We start from the raw sequence: 17,967 nt of genomic DNA on the forward strand, positions 1-17,967 counted from the left end.
CGGTGGCCTACTCTAGCTGTTGCTCTATCTTCTTCTCTTCTGCTTCTAGACTCAAATTTTCCAGCCTCATCTACAGTTCTCTGCAGCTGACTGAAACTGCTCTTGCTGGGGACTTTAGTAAGGCTTTTATGGCTGCGTTTCAGAATCCCTGCGTAAAATGAATCTTTCTTGATCGCTTTGCTGCTTATGAGGCTGCTGATCTCACCCGACCTCTTTAAGACTTGCAACATCTGTTGCCATACAAGTCCCATCCTACTCCCAGTGAAGGGTTTGGGTTTATGCGTTCATTACAACTGGGAGGAAGGGTGATCCTTAGCTTATAAGGTATGTAAATTATCAGGGTGTCCAGAATTATTTTTAATAAGGTATATCATACTATTCCATTCTTCGGGGGCCTCTCCTCAAAGATTGCATGATGAGTTGTAGTGCTGCCAGTTTCTCTTGGAAGCTGACATAATAAATAAAAGTGTAATTTTCCCCATGATATAGCATTGTTAAATATTCCATTTTCAGTGCACTGCAGTTCACAGGAGTGTTTATCCACAGTGCTACATGTGAAAATAATGTAATAAATATATAACTAGCTATATGCAGTCAGTGGGCTTTTTTCCGGATTTCGTTACAGTTTTGCATGACTATATCATAACAGAATTGGAAGGTCAATTTTACTTTGTAATGAATTAAAACGTCTTTCAGAATATCACAAATCTTTTTAAAAAATGTTCTTTGTCCATAGGGTGGAGTTCGTTTCTTTTGTTCTCGGGAGCTGAATAGGAGAAAGGGACATTTCAGCTTTTCTTGATAAAGGTAAGACAGCATCTATTGATAAAGATAAGACACTGTTCATTATTATGAGCTCATAGCAAGTTTGTCAATGGAGGGTTTGTTTGTTTTGGTTTTAAAAAAAGAAAAAATTCTGTGCTTTGTAGTAAGTTAAATATGCGATAACATAATTTGTATTAAGAATGGAATGTGTAATTCTACCACAGGTATCAGTAAAACCTGTGAAGATAAGCAAGTACATGTAGATCAACATGACAAAGTGGATAGCAATTTGTTCTGCTGTTGGAGCTTGTGACGTTTTCCGTATTCCCTTGAATTGCCCTGCTCAAGCTCTCTCCATCAAGCTTAGATGTTCAGTGCGAGCTTTTTTAAAAAAAGCTAGAATTCTATGTGTGCCACTATCCAAAAAAAGTGTAGAAATGCCTGTTACAGTCTTTCCTGCTACGTATTGCTGCGTGAGAACATAGAAGTTTGATATAAAAGAAAGAAGAGTCTTGAGGCATGTTTTAATGGAGATTTACTATCAAAAATGAGCAGTAAATGCCCATCTCTCTATTCCTTGTCAGCAGTAGGAGACGGAGGAGGTGATTGTATTCTGGAAGTTGTCTCTGAGACACGGTTGTCTCTTGCTTCGTATTGTGCTAAAAGGTCTGACTTTTTCTAACTATTACAGAATGTGAGTTAAAATTATAATCTGTGAGAAACACTTGAAGGTATAGTCTGTAACTGAGTGTTGACCTCTTAACTGCAAATTTTGGTGCAGAAATTACCATAACACTGTTGTCTTTCCTTATTTCCCTTTGGCAAATTTTGAAAAGTATTTGTGGGAAGGTATGATGTGATAATTGCCAAGAATTGGGTTGGTCTGGTTAATAGCTACCGCATGCTCCGCGGATTGCCCGTCTGCGTGCTCGTCATGCACTGCGATGCAGGTAGCGTAGGCAAATCTGTTTTGATTTATATTCTACAGGGCTGGAATTTATACATTGTCATTTACCATTTCTCATCTGATATGGGCTGTCATCCCAAACTGAGGGCAGTAATTTCTTTAACGGATACAAGACAATTGCTACTGTCTGTATGACTGTGCCTGCAGATCCACTTGTGACTTGTTCAGGATTGCCTTTAACTGTGTGGTAGTGTGAATGCTCCATTTTTTTATGTTAATGTTTAATTTATCAAGGATGGCAAAGCCTAATGGTACTTTTTGAAAGTTGAGTAGTTGGTGGAAGAAGGAAAAAAATTATGAAGCATAATACTGCAGGAAAACCTGAAAACTCACCAAAATTCAGATTTGGCTGTGTTTGTGCCCAAGTAGCTGTAAATTTTGAGGTTGTCCATACAAATATTGTTGAGTTTTATAGGAGTAGTTTAAAGCAGCATAATCATGCCACTGTGTGTAGATGCGGTTTTATCAGTTTAGAGATGCCTACTGTACTATAGCTCACTATCCCCAGGAAGGAGAAAGAGCTCTAATCATCTTTATACTCTTATGGTTGCATCGTTGCACAGACACTAACAGTTATATTGACTTTTTTCTTACCAAAGAATATGATTAAAATATTTTTGTTAGAAAAATATTCTTTCAAAGTATTTGAATGGTTTCTGAATTTAGGCTTTAGCTTTGATCTCTTATCTCCTGATAAATGCAAATAATCCTCTGATTTCAGTAAAATCCTTCAAATGTATCCTGGTGTTTGTGAGATTAAACCTCCCTGCTTTCCTCCTCACAGCTTGTGAAGCTTTTGCCTTTCAATTAGAATATTCACATTTCAGTGGTTTTTGTTTACTTAACATCCATAGTCTCAAATGCTAAATTGCCACTTAAATTCTGAATCAATCATGAAAGAAGAGAGAAATTTTCCTGCTAAAGTGGTGGATCTATTGGAGATCTCAAGTGCTCTTAGTAAAGGAATGTGTTCCAGTGTTGGATTGCTAAAGATGCAGGGTGGAAAAATTGCTATGTTAACATACATGAAAATGTATTATAATAATTTACAGGTAAATTAATATGGCCTGAGCCTAATCTCATTCTCGTAAAACCCATGTTGAAGGAAATGAGGATTTACTGGGTTAGGATCTAATTGAGTCTGTCTCATACGTATTTTTTCCCTGCACTGGAGAACTCATTTAAAGTGATATCTTTCTTTATCTAATAGGACTGTATCTACTGTGTTAACTTGTTGGTTAGAGCCAAATAATTTTATTTCTATCCTGCCTCTGTAAAGCACAGTCCTCTGAAGCAATGTGCTCTTGCATTTTCTGTGCATTGAGCAAAAGTTATTCCTCCTTAGAGATTGCTCCATGCTTCTTGTGCATCCATTAAGCCTTGCCTAGTGATATATGGCTAGCGAGTAGGCTAGAGCCAACTCTCTGCACTTTTCTTTACATATTTGGAAACTGTGGTATATCTGAAATCTCTAAGGTGTGTAGTTCCCTGTGGTCGTGCAGAGCTGAGTACTTCACTTGTTCTTCGTTATTTTGTGGAACAGCTAGGAGTTCATATTTAAAGTTTATCGGTACGCAGCAGGGTTGAAGAATGGTACCTTATGCCAGAAAGTCCCAAACATATTCGGTGGCGGATTTGTTTTTTTATCTGTGTTGAATAGGTGCTCATCTGTAGCTGTGCAAGGGACTTAAGCTATGCAGGCAGGCTCACTTGGTGGTATCGCTGAAAAGAAGTGCATTATAGTTCGGGAGCCCTCATTTTTTGTGGTCCCCTAGACTTCCCCATATCATGACTACTACTTCAACTTAAATAAGCTTCCAATGGCTGCAGGCTTCATGAAGAAAAGCTCAGCTCTCCCTTGCTTTGTACCTCAGTCTTCTGCAAAAACACTGCCTTTAAGTATTGATGTAATTCTGCCTGATTTCCAACATTATATGCTTCAGTATTATACATTGAAAGCTTTTGTTCAAGTCTGTCACGTGTGCGTAACTGTAGGACAGATGCTTTGAAAACTGAGCATACAAGAAGGTTCAAGTTCTGCCGTGCGTTCTCATCAGAGTAGTCCCAGATAATTTTATAGGTTGGTTTAACTCAGTCACATTCCTGGGACAGGAAACTGAGAGAGAAGAAAGATCAGAAACTATCCTTCATCTTTCCTAAATCCCCCTGCCCCAGTTATGACCAATGGTATAACTTTTCTTCTTTTTTTTTCCCTTTTTCTTTCCCATCAGGACATAATTTTAGTCCAAAATCAACATTCCTCCCCATGTGAATCTTAATTCTTTCTTCCCTGATCCCTCTTTCTTTTAAATCCCAAGAAGTCCTTGGGGCAGCAACAATCTTCATATTTGTCTGTTTTATAGCAGAACATGTGCTTGTTCTGCTTATGCTTCTCATTGAAAGGAGCTGTGTCAGAAAGCAAATGCTATCCCCAGTAATAATATTTGCCTCAGAGGAGCCTGACCTCCTTTGTGATATTTTTGGAAACAAAATGCAGGATTAAGCATTATATCACAAATGAAGCAAGGAAAATAGGGTTGTTATTTTCCTGAAATATGAACAGGTCTTTAATACTGCTCAGATGTTTGTTTTATTGGGGGAGCCTAGCTTTCCAGGAAGCTAGCTGTTTTCTTGACTTGTTTATTTTGGATTTTCCCCCTAATTGATTGTAATCTAATTATCAAAATATAAATTTAGCCCTCTGAAAGAGACAGTTACTGCTGCTCGAAAGATTAATTGTGACTCTCATATTTGAGGAGGAGAATTGAAACACTGCAAGCGCTGTTTACGTTTCTAGTATCTAACTGGCAGCGGAGCTGCTAAGTCAGTGGAACGCATGGTGCTCTGTCACAGGGGACAATCTTTCAGTGACTGTTATCAAGGCTTTCAGTTTATTAATGTATGACTTGGTTACAATTTAGGGCAAATAGCACGTCTGATTTGCATAAAAAAATCCTGCAGAGGAATGTCTTGTTACCTTTCCTGTATCATGTTGGAAGAAACAGTCCACTTCCAGATTACTGGTAAGCAATTACGTGCATCTTCAGCTTGGTAATGTGCCTATTGTAAAATGTAAGTGGTGAGGAATACCTTGGTTAAAATACACCTCTCTTTCTTGCTTTGGGACTGACTTTCTTCTGTATCTAAAAGTCAGTATAGAAGATTGAGGCTGGGGGAGGAGTGAGTGTTACAGAAGGGAAATGGAACAGGTTACTCATTCTTTATAATACCCCAAAGGTAAACTCAAGTGCACCTGAAAAACTAGGCTGGTAAAATACTCCATGTGTAGTTCAGACTTTTAAATACCATGTTTACTGACTTTTTATATCAGGTAAGAGAGTTAAGTAACTCCTGAGAATGCACCGGAAAATATGCTCTGGAGGAGGAGAACAGTGGCAGTGCAGGCTGGGGTGGTTTGCACTCTGCACTGCGTACATTCATATTCTATATATACATTTATATATATATACACACACATCCCTACATATACATATAGGTGTATGTATGTATGAAAAAGACTAGTAGAGATTCTCAAACTGGGGACGTGAAAGGTCCCCTGGAAGGCAGGGGATGCCCCAGGAAAATTGAATCCAGTGTCTTCTCTTCCTGTCCGCTCACAAATAGCCTCTCACCACTAGTACTCATATGAGGCAAGTAATGTTTAATTTGAGCCAGTGAGGAGGAGGGGATAGGAATCGGGGAAGGAGGACAGGACTCGTGCTGACAGGTGAGTTGCAGGTTTGGAGAGTCGGGCTGGAATGGACCAACCTAACTACAACAGAATCTGGGATTTAAAGTGCTTTTTTCGCAGAGGAGGGAAAGGGAGAGAAGGGATTGATAGTATGGTTTTATTACCAGCCTGCGAAGGACTGAGATTTGGGACGGCTTAGGAGTGAGATTCTGTTCAGATATATGTTTATATTGCAAGAAGAGTGGTACCAACAATCACAGAAAATAAAAAGGAGGGAGGAGAATTTAAAATGCTTAGGAGGTAAAGTTTGAAGCTGCAGACTATGCATGGAAAAGTTGCTGTCCAAAGTATTAGCTTTGTGAACATTATCCATGGGGTCTAAAAATAAAAGCTCATTTGGGTATTTATGAATGGAAAATTGAAGGAATCAAAACCAAGGTACAGCACGTTGTAGTGGCAAGGGGCGTTATTATGCAACCCTTGCGGCCTGGAGGGATCGGAAGCAGGATGTGAACAGCAACTAAAAGCACCTTATCTTGGTACAGAAAGTACTATCTGCGTCTCCCCTGGCCTTGGATAAAAAAACAAGTTGTAGGACGCCTAAGAGAAGATGTTCTTGCCCATGGGAGTGGGTCTGTGCTGTCCTGCAAAACACTGTGTTGTTTTATTAAGGAAATACACATATCCTGGGTCCGTAGGACTGCGAGTCCCCGGCTTGAAAAGATGGCGTGTGGCAGGTCTGGAGCAAGAGGGGAGGAAGCTGACCAAGACTTCGATCTGCGTAAGATGATGGTTGCTGACTGAGACAATTTCTTCTACTGCATTCTGGCTTGTTAGTATTAAAGTACTGACTGCGTCAACTGATCTTTCCTAAAAAAAAAATAGCAGAGACCACAGGGAAAATATGCTGATTGCTACAATTCCCTGGAAGTTATTATCTCCAGTCATGACTACCTAATGCACAAATATTTAATGTGCTGTGCCAAGATAGTACAATAGAAGCATTGTGATCATTTCTCTTCCTGGAAAACATATTTTAGGTCTAGGTTCACTGAAATCAGTGAGACTGAAGGACACGGTTAAAATAAACCATGTGTTGCTCTACTGAATAGTGCTAGCTGGACCTTATATACATTCTTACATAATGTATTTGGAACCATAAATAGTAGCACCTACTCTCATCGTATATTTGGGACAATCTGTTCAATAGCCAAAACTCCTATGTGCGTTACTGCCAAACAGCGTATTGTAAACTACTGAAATTACCACTTGCCCTTTACGCTTGAAGATCTCATGTTTTGATAATCATGGCTTTGTGTCTGGAATTGAATTGTTTGTATAACTTATTCTACAACCTACTGGCGTGTTGAATGAATAAGAGTGTCTCTGGAGAGCAACAAATGGGAATAGTTATTTGCGGAATTGCGAGACAAAAACAAAGGACTAAGCCTTCTGTAGAGATCACACTGCTGGACTGAGGAAATCAAAGTCCAGGTACGTGATCTAAACTATGTTTGACATGTCAGACTTTGGTTTCACCAGGAGACTCACTATGGTATTTGGTTATATTTTTAAAACCCACAAGTGTAAATTAGAACGAGCTAATTTTATAATTATTCCCAACAGACACACAAGCAATTCAGTCTCAAACATGTTTATTTTATGAAGACACAATCATTCGAATAAGAAGTGCTGAGAAACCACAAGTGGTTTGAGCAATAAGAGCTTAGAGCTTTTGCAAAAATACACGTGTTTAAAATGTGGTAGCATTTGTTTAAAAGTCATTCAGAGTCTTCCGTGTCTCTGTAGCTTTATGGCTCTCCTTAGAAGTAAGACTAAGCAATGTTTTGGGGTTTTTCTTGTTGTTGTTAGTCATTAGTTTCAATTCTGGGAACCACACTGGTTCCAAATATTAACCAATAACCAAATCGGCATTCAGGCCTAAGGCATGAAGAACATCAGGTTCCTTTAAAATAGTGGTGGTTGTTTGGCTCATGGAGGAGAAACTGATCCTGAGACTGAATAGAGAGGGAGAGGTTTTTTTTTTTTTAATCCCGTGGTTTGAAGGATTATTACTGAAGGATATCTCCTTGATGTTCTTTCTGACCTCAAAAACATTAGAAATAGCCCAAGGAGGAGCTGACAGAAGGAAAGTATGTTATGTGCAAACAGGGCACCATATGCGAGTATTTTAAAATCAGGATTGCAATATAAACCTGTATATAAGTCTGTAAAAAGATGCTTAGCAATGGTGGGGTTCACAACACTTCCTCTAATGAGCAAGTTCACAGCTGCCGTGATGTATACCAAATTTCTTAGAGCTGTTTTGGCCTAACTTCAGAAGAAATAAATACTTGACCATGACAAGTAGTAAATATCCTGCAACTTTTGATTCTAATACAGTGCATGGTATGATGTTAGTTTTTCTGAAAAATATTACTAGCAGTAACCCTACAATTTAAAGGTGTCAAATAGCTCTCAAAAACATAGTGCTTTCTGACCGAGGTATGCTTTTATTGGATAGTTAGCACTTAGTTCTTTTCATGGGAAAGACTTAACAAACAACTTTATCTTGGCTGTAATGAACCTTCAAAGGCGAGTTTTGGCCAACTTCACTTCTTTAAGGTGTTTGTTAAATAAACCTATATTTACCTTTTTAGAAGCCTTACTATGTTTTCTGCTTTTGAGACGAGGATCAACTCTGAGGAAGAAAGGGAGACTCGGGTGGTGTATTTGGTACAGCTATATATGCACGTTCTTCAGTTTATGACTGTCCATATTTGCATGTATTTCCCATAGCACAGATATAAAACTTTAAGCATTACAAGATTTTAAGTAGACTTTAAGCTAGGAAACAGCCAGAGGTTTTACATTCTCTGTGAAAATTTTTAGGGTCAAATAAGTAATCCTTAATGAGGCAACACATTGTGTTTTAGATTGAAGCGTCCTGCATTGTCCTGTTCTGCAACAGGCTATTTAGCTGTATTTGAGGCCTAAGCTGCTGGAGTTAATATGTAAATCTTAATTGCTAGGCTTTTCAAAAGGTCTGCTAGAATTGGGCACCAGTTTTGCAATTGAAGTTAATGTGATTTAGGACTGAAACTTCATAAATGCTTTAAAATTTCAAGCCCTGCTCAAAGCAGGATAGTATAATTTGGGAAGTTAAATAACATGAATTACAAAAACTATAGTAAGTGGTTGTGTTAGATGTCAGACCTTTCTGGCGATTTCCTTAAAATTTCTAGTATGAGCTAGTCATGAGTATTTTGTGAAGACTAACTTAGAAGTTGGATTCTAAGTTAGAAATTACATTTCAGTGTTTCTGCGTGGAGAACTTGTATTGATTTAAGGATTTTTTAGGCTTTATGGAGTATTTTAAAACAAATTTAGGACTTTTTACTGAGTTCTAGTTAGCTTTCTTAGTATTACATGGTCACTGGTTTTGTAAAAAGTACCAGATTTATATAGTTTTGGTGGAAAAAATGGGTTTGTAACTTGAGTGAAAGTCTTTAATGAGAAGATTTTTAGGGGGTTGAGAAAAGGATGGATTATGAGTATTCAAGCTGGATTTATGCGTGGACTTATTTAGTACTGATTTTCTGCAACATTGTAATGTTAGTTGTCAAGTTTCCAGCATAGTCTAAAAGTGCAATTCCAAAGCTTTCTCTCTGTGGTCAAAAGCACAAGTTGTTGCTCTCATTGCTCTCTGCGTTAGTAGGTATGTCTTCATATTTACCTTTCCCATCAGAAGAGATGTGTTTTAAATTGCTGAGTGCAGGTTTCAGGATTGCCTCCAAAGTTGGAGAACTTTGTGCAACACAGGTTTTGCACAGGGTGTCAGTATTTTCAGTTTTTGCAGCAATATGTATATATGAGGTGCAGTTTTTCTGCAATTTTTTTGATGTAGATGCATTGCCTCACCGCTTCCGCCTAACATACAATTTTCTTGATAATCAAACATCAAAATCCTCAAAATTCTTCATCTTCAAATCTGTAGTTTATTTGAAGTAGTTATGAAAGTTGTCTACTTCTTATATACTTGTTTCCAACGAACTTTAAAGCTAAATATTTTATTTTTATATTTAATTTTGCATATGTATCTGCAGCATGTGTTTTCTTGTGTAATTTTGAATTCATTTTTATGTCTCTAAGAAGCCTTGCAGTTTTTAAGCTTAGATGTTGGGCTTACATTTTGAGACTATCAACATAGATAAATGTGAATGTTCAATAAAGTCTGTATAGCCCTTTGTCATGGAAAGTAGATGAAATATGTGATTCCTTTTTTTTTTTTTAGCTAGTTACGTTTGTTACAAATGTCACCATTCACAATAAGAAAAAAAATTAAGTGTAATGAATATTGCAAAGCCACTATAACAAAATACCATTTATTTGGTCAAAGCTAAAGGAAACTGCTTTTAGTCTCAAGGTTGCTACAGTGAAACACATTTTCTCAAAATAAAACATTACGTAACGAAAAGACCAACAAACACGTAAAGCCTATGAATACTGTTAGTCAGCATATGTTTCTAGTGTTTATAGGCATATGAAGAATTACACTAAACACTACTCCTACACAGAAAAAGCAAGGACCTTACCAAATGTGGTACCATGTGGAGAGAGCCTCAGGGTCATAAGTTTTTTCACTTCCTTTTTTATTTTATGTAGCTGTGAAGTGTGGGAATTTTGATTCCTTTTTTTGGACATCCATCTTTTGTGGTTGGAAAGCAGTTTCACGAATGTAAATGTTGTCTGTAAGACTTTGTGTATAGAGACACCTAGGACACATCTTTTTAAAAGGGTCACAGCATTGACTGTGAGAGAAAATAAATGTGTTGGTGGCTAAAAGCAAAAAAAAAAAAAAAAAAAAAAAAACCCCAAAAAAAACAACAAAAAAACACAACTACGAGGTAGTCAGTCCTATGTGAATTTCTAGTTCTAGGTAAATATATATTATTTACACACACTGTGGGGTTTTTACAGAATAAAATGTAAACAACAGGACTTGGCAGATATAGAGATTGAGGAAGTTGTTTCCATAATATCATGAATTAAAAAATTATATGTGGATTTTAAATGCCTATAAGCTGCAAATAAAGTTTCAAAAAAACTCTGAAATCCATTAAGTTTATTTTAAAGGCTTTTCTTTCCAATTCCAACAATATTTAGAGCTGTGACAGTAATATAAAGTTAGAGCTGTCACATTAATGTGAAGCTCAGTACCGCAGAATAAATTATTTTTAGTTAAGACTCTCCATCTGACTTCATATTAAAAGATCTTTCTACTCAACTTTCCTCTGTTAGTCTATGTGTAGTTAAAAGCTACAATTAAAACGTCATCTGAGATTGGCATGCAGTGGATTTGTTCAAGGCTTTCAGATCAGAGTCTAAAAGCTTAAAAAAAAAAAAAAAAAGCATACTCCTGTTTGGGTGCCAAAAATTATGCTTGAAAACCTTATTTAAAATGATAGAGATTTACAGCACTTGTGTGTGCAGTGGATGAAAGGAAATGAAAATGTAATTGCAAACACTCATCAAATGCTCCAGATGTCGGTTAGCTTAAGTTAAAGCACAGTTTATTATGAAGTGGCATAATAAAGTTGGCAGGATTTTGTCAAGTCTTAAGCTGGAACTGAATGGGCTACAGGTAAGGGATTAAAAGCCCAATCCATATCTTACTGAAGTAGGTGGGAAGTTTCCCATTGACGCTGTAAGAGTTAAGTTAGCCAAAGATGTTGATTATGTGCAAGATCAGGATGTCTTAATGCTCAGTAATTTCAGTAATTATTAAAAACATAACTGCATCTTTCATTCTGTTCATTTAGATATTTTAAAATAAGAAGAAGTTAATGTTACAGCTCTATGTTCCATTCTAGCATACTGTGGAAATGATTGCATAGATCTGAGACTCTGGTACCTGAACCCTTAGCGTTGTGAAGAGTCAAGTGGAACAGCGCGCGTTACCCTGCGAGTCGGTGATCATCGGTATCAGCCGATATGTACGTTTGCGCGCTGCAACGTGGTCAAGCAATGCAGCTACTCGCATTTTTGTTGGCTTAGTTGGAGCCCACAATAGGATGTTGGTTTCTGTTTTATACCAGCTGCAGGAAGAAGGATGATACCCGATCTGGCATAAGGCCTACCTGGATAAAATTAATTTTTCAAAACTTTGTACCAGTTCAGCTGTCGTGTCATCAGGCTTTGCTATTTGGGCACCCCAGAAATGCAGTTACCATCTCAATGAACCACAGCTTACAACTATTAGTATGACATATTAAATATTAATAAATAGTAATATTTGAGTTGCATTGAAGTATATTGGGCCCTGTTATATGAAGGCTAGTAGCTGTCAGTATAATTTGAGGTGATTTTTTTTCCCTCTTGCTGCAAAGAGCGTTTAGTTATTCTCACTTTTCTATGACAGACTTTTTCTTCTCCCTTCCCTGTACCTCTCCTCTAACATCAAATTAGTTGTCCTGTTAGTCGTTACACTGTAGCCATTTTCCATAAATAGGAGTGGTACCATAAAATAAAATAGTACTATTTTTTAAACTGGAATGTATCAGAGATCTGTGGCTTGATCCTGCTGTCAAGTTTTATCAACATAACTAGTGTAATGGTGAACTGTAGCCTGGAACCCAGAATAAGTAACCGAGCATGGTGAATGGCAACAATATTGTATTGGGCAGGAAGCACTGGAGTTATCAGAGTAAATATTTGCGGAATTGTACCTTCACAGCAGACCACGGTGCAGTAATATTTCACATTAAGAAATCTCAGCAACAAAGGGTTAAAAGTTTTCTCCTTTGATTTCATTTCATCTAAAATGTTAACTAATAAGTATTTTCAGTTTTATGCCAATATTTGTGGGTTTTCTTGTAGCAGACAGTTGGTGACGTTTGAAAAGTCTACTGCAGCATGATTAAAAAGCAAATATGCAGCTCAGTTCAAAGAAAAGAGGTGACTTTCTGCAAAATGTGTTGGAGTGGGTCACGTGTGTTGTGGTGGGGGACCCAAAACCCAAAGAGAACAGTATGAGAGGAGAAAATAATTGTCAAGCTTCAATTGCAAGTGCATATGTATGCCCTGTTCTTCCATGCGTAATCACATTACAGTCCAGGATAAAGTGAATAGGAAAGCCTATGCAGATCTTGGTAAGTGATCCCTGCAACATGAGATGTGGGAGGTTAAAAGCTCTGGTAAATGCCAATCGGCTGGCTTTATTTGGGTTAATCAAGAAACAGCACTTTCGCATCTCAGTTCTATAACGCTATTGACTATATTCTTATCAATAAATACACTGGAAATAGGCTCTCCAGACTTGAATGCAGCAGTGTGAAGAATTTCAGAGTATGTCTTGTTTGGACTCTGAACTTGAAGTACTTACTCAATAAGTTTATTTCAGTAAGTAATACATCTCAAAATTTCTGAAGAAGTAATTTTATCCAGGTAGACTTTATGCCAGATCAGGTATCATCCTTCTTCCTGCAACTGGTATAAGTTTATATTTACAAATCTGTCAGCACGTTGATGCAACCATTGGTGACAATTTTCATGAAAGAAAAAAAGAATATGGGGTAAGCTTGTGTTTCTAAAAAGTTACAGAGCAAATTTGTCCAGTTCTCAGTGCTCAGACACTTTTCTTCATGTGATAATTGGCAATGAAGGGTTTCGCACAACTGCTCTTTACAGTTTTCCTGAGTGTTGTCCATAAACAGGAGTCCGATTACTGGAGAGGTTTCTGTAGGATCTGTTGACAGTATGACCACAAGTAGGCAACATCAGTGTTCACGCAGGCGAATTTGATGGAAAAGATAAACCCTGTATAAACTAACAAGCGTATCCCTTGGCTGTACGAAAGAAGATGACGACTGTAAGGTCGCATTAAAGCTCCGAATTGTTTAGGAAAGCTCATGTCTTCCAGCTGGGAAACATCACACAGACAGTTCAGAATATACCAAAGTTTTGGTTTAACAGAAACACAAAGTCAGCTTAGGTAATTTCATCTGCTGCATTCCCTTGGGCCAGTTCTTTGGGAACGGGAGTAAGATGTGTCATTAGTCATTGCTGCCTCTTGTGAACTATTAATTTATTACAAACTCTTTTATGTCTGTGTATGTATTTTTGTAAATAGTGCTTAGATTAAAGTTAAGTGTATGTATTTGTAAAAACAGATGGATTGGACTTTCAAGGAAAGTCAAGCTTTTTGCCTCTTAGTAAAGCTGGTACCATTCATATTTTTGCCATATATCTATCCTTCTCTGTGAAAGGTCTGGAAAAATCAGAAGCGAGGCTAATTGCTGATGGTAAGTTGCAGAAACTCTGATTCGGTTGTTTTTTTAATCATTAACAAAGCAACAAACTCTGTTTGCTGGATTATCTTCAGTAACTTGGTTGAGTTTCATATGCTTTCCTCTGTACTCTCAAAGGGCTTTGAGGATGCTTACGTGATGTTATGTCATGGAGCTATATCTAAATGGTCATTGATCATTTGAGAGAGATGTGTAAGAAATTCCTTAAATATCTTTAAAAATAATGTGTAAATTTAGCATTGTTGCTTCATTAAATAATCTTTCAGCTTTTCCAACTTTTGATCCCTTTGCAGAGATGCTTTATGTGGTGAGGTAAGTAGGGACTTTGATGCTGTGTCAATAAGTCCTCAAAAAGTCGTGAATGGAACTGTGTCCTCACTGCGGGAAGCTGAGACGGGATGTGCGAACCTCACTCACTGCTTTAGCAGTAGCTGCATTCAGCTTTTTGAGAGATAAGGCTCAAGTTTGATATGTTAAAGTCTCAGACAAACTTTTAATCTGATTTGTCTTTTGATCAGTAGAATCCATTGTATTGCTGCTACGGGTTGTTCAGGAGCGTTGTACTTGGAGGTCTGACTTTACCATGCCGTAGGCAGTTAGTTGTTCTGCTGTTTTTAAAGGAACTCTTGGATTCAGTCAAAGATGGATTAAGAAGAAAATAGGAAATATCAGAACTGCAGATTCTGATATTTTTCAGTGGTTCTGGGCAAGTGAGGTGATGGCATAAAATAAGGACGGATATTTAGCCTAGTGTTTTGGCAAGGTAAAGGATGCGATAAGGCAAGGATAGTAATTAGATTATCTTCTGTTTTAATTTCTCTTTTAGTTTCTCATTATGTTTTGCCTTTGGGCGTAGTCAGTGGTGGCCTGATGCTGCATGATTTTATGATACTTTATCATATTGGAAGGGGAATGTTGTGATTTGGATACAGGCTTTGGCGTGAGCAGTCTTCTGGCAGAGGGAAAGTTGCCTGGGAAGGATGGATCCTGAAAGAAGGAACTCTAGAAGCAACCAAAGCTGTAGAAAAACCTAATGTGTTAATATAACATTACTTTCTGTGTGGTATCTCTTGATTTCTGAGCTACAGCTTTTTGTTGGAATGTAGCCCGTTCTCTCTAAATGTCATTCTACCAGTTTCTGCAGTGTTTTCTTCTGGTAAGATAAGACTAAGTTTTAAAAAAAATTTTTTTTTTCTTAGTTTTTTGTAATTAATTGCATGTTCTTAATAAGAACGTCAAAGCTGCAGCTCCATCTCCTTGCTAGCTAGTCGCTCACTGAGACAGCAGTAACTCTTGTGACTTTCTCCTATCCTTTCCTCCCTTGTTTCAGTCGTGAGCCCAAATCCTTTGCGCTGTAGTGCTCTATTGAGAGCGTGGGCACTGTTTGTGCAGTTGTGCTTTTTGCCTGACCAGAAGGGGCCAGTGGAGATGTCTCGGCTTAGCATCGTACTGATTATTTTTGTGGCAATTCCTTAAGCAGTAGGAGAGGGTGGAAGTTGCTGAGAAAAGTAGATGAAGCTTTGGGAAAGTTTGCGTGGAGGTGAGGAGTTGAGGCATGCACAAGGGTACTTTGGTGTTGCTGGAAGATGTCATATGGGTATCCCAAAGCAAACTGTTGGTTGATACAAGAGTTTGGGTTCCCTTCCATGGAAGATGAGACAATAATGAGTTACTCCCAAGTTTTAACCCTCCCTTGGTTAAAAGAAAAGCTATTTTGATGCCTAGTTGGCAGCAATACTGCTATTAGGCCTGACAAGATCTCTTTACCTAGGACTCTGCTGTCTGATGAATGAGTTTTATCTGATGCCGAAGATGGATTATCCCGGCACTGCCAGTAAGAGTGACTTGCAGTGCAGCGTGAGGAGGAATGTATTGTGTTTACAATGGGGATAACTGCTCTCCCACTTGTACTCCGTCGTGCAGCTCCGAAACACACGTGTGCGTGTGTGTGTGTGTCTGTTGTCTCCCCCAACTCCGTTTCCTTGGGTGGAGCAGTTTGAACGCTGGAAAGCGGCAGCTGGCAAAACGTAAGGATTTTCTCTTTGCCTTGTCTGTGAACATATGGCCCGGTGGCCAGCGGTTGCTGCCGCTGGTGTTGCCGTTCTTCTCGCGTGCCTCACGGCGAGCTTCCCCGGCCTAGAGCTGGCTTTATTCTGCGCCGGGCGGCTAGTGCTCCGAAGCCGAAGAAACCTGAGAAGGAGAGACAACCTTCTTGCAAGTAACAGATGGTTACTGTTTTAAATAGAGGCAAAAAAATCGATTCCTACCTAACGTGTAATGCTGTGAGAGAAGGGAGCCTTTTCTTTTGCAGGGGGAAGAGGTGGAAAGAGGGAGGTGAGGGATGAAAAAGAGAAAAGTTGATTGGAGCTTTTTCATATCCTACTTAATCACAGTCATATGTCAGGCTGTTTCAAACAAGGAGGGAGGGAGGGCGGGCGGGCCGGCTGTTGAAATGTGTAGCGTGCTGGAGTTGTGCAAGTGAGCTGTGCTGTGTGGTCAGGGCTGTGGCTTGGGGCTGCCCTAATGAATAGAGCCTTTCCAGAGCTGCCAAGCCCGAAGCAGATGTGGTCAGGGATTTATTACGAAAAGTACCAAATCTTGGCATGGGGCTAATTGCGTATAACAAGGAGCGTGCTGGAAACTCAGACCTGAAAGGTGACAAATGCAAAAAGTATTCTATATCTGATGCTGGTGAAAGAGGTTTTGTGTAAGGGAATGTCTGCATGTCTGTGCTTCTTGCTAATGAGCTCTCAAACATAACTGCATGTTTTCTTGTTATTAACTTGGTTAAGATAAACGTAGGTTTCCTGTTTGCATTTTTATTTCACAGCCGACAAAGAAAGGGTAATCATTATGTGGCTGTAATGGCTGCAGTTCTTCAAGCAAGCGTGTAGGAGCCGTTCTGAAAGTGTCTGATGCGCACGTCCAGAGAGATGATAGAACAGTAAGGTACGCGGGTAGATGTTAACAAAATGCCTAAGCTGAGAATTCAAAACTGAATATGAAGGTTGCAGAGATATCAAAAGTGAGTCAGTTGGTCTTGGAGGAAATACTGGTGTCCTATTCACTGTCCTTGGGGCTTGAGTGACAAATTTGTATGGCAGGATGGGTGTTCTGTCAAGTTTTAAAGTTTATTAGATCTAATGCGTTTGCATGCACAGATACTTAATGTTCAGTATCATATCACACTAAACAGATCTGTACCACAGTATTGTTTAGTCAAACAGAAAGCATCTTCTTTTATTTCTCCCTGTTCTTTATTTTTGTGAGATATTTGTAGCTGTGTTTTTAAATCTTTGATGTCACATGTAGTTATGCTTTATGTCTGGCCGTGCCAAGGTAAAGAATGCTGTGTGCATCTCTGAAAGCCATCAGACTGTCCAAACGCGTATGGTCAAAAATCAGGTACTTCAAGGAAGGGTAGGAAAACAAAAACTGAACTTGAGATTCTTCAGAAAACCAAAAATCAGATTGTGTCTTGGGATGAATATAGAACTTAGCTGACTTAAATGTTAACTAAAGTATAAATTACATAATAGCATGATATTTTGAAGAAATAAAAATAAATACCCTAGTGATTTTCTACATAACTTTTATCCTAATTTTGTTTCTCATTGAATTAGCAGCATCAACTTTTTATTTCTTTTCCTTTTTTCTCCTTAGAGGACAGCAGCTTTCAAACTGATGTATCAGTCAGTAACCAGAAAAGAAACGTAAATTTAAAGTAAGAGGTTTCTACTGGTTTTCTTTATAGCACATCTGCTCCTGGGCATATCTAAAATCCTTCCGTGTCTAAATTACGGGTTCTGAAAGACACGCTAGCTCATCTAATCCTTTTCCTGCTTGCACAGGATCGGCAGCACAGTTGAATATTAGGGAGAGACGTACATCCAGAGTGTCAGTTTTGTGCAATTGCTTTCATCTCGGTTCAGTTGTGCTTACCGACTTGCATCAGACCGTAGTTGCTGATGGAGTCGTTGGTTCACAGAGTCGTTCTGCAAGTCTGGCTGTTGAGTCCCGCCACGTTTGCCTCGGCTCCTTCCTCTCCCCAGCAGCCTTTGTTGTCTCGCTTGCTTGCCGGTGGGATGGGAGAGGAAGCAAGGAGAGCTCAGTTGGGTAAAGCAAAGTTCTTCACTTTCTACAATTCTTGGAAGGTGTCAAAGCCTTTTATTTCGTAAAAACAGTGAAAGAGCTTCTGCTCAGCGCCAGATTCCTCAGCGTCAGTATCGATCGAG

General features: G+C 38.6%; 1 protein-coding gene across 4 annotated transcripts in view; it reads left to right on the forward strand.

The window, feature by feature from the left end:
• BMPR1B (bone morphogenetic protein receptor type 1B) overlaps window positions 1-17,967 on the forward strand; it is a 254,313-nt gene that overhangs the window by 52,030 nt on the left and 184,316 nt on the right. For all 4 annotated transcript variants that reach the window (XM_026102444.2, XM_026102445.2, XM_064510504.1 and 1 more), the window contains exon 2: window positions 737-807. The gene's annotated coding sequence lies outside the window, so the exon portion shown is untranslated. The remainder of the gene's footprint in view (window positions 1-736; window positions 808-17,967) is intronic.

This window comes from Dromaius novaehollandiae, chromosome 4 (assembly GCF_036370855.1).
Source record: "Dromaius novaehollandiae isolate bDroNov1 chromosome 4, bDroNov1.hap1, whole genome shotgun sequence".
NCBI lineage: Eukaryota > Metazoa > Chordata > Aves > Casuariiformes > Dromaiidae > Dromaius > Dromaius novaehollandiae.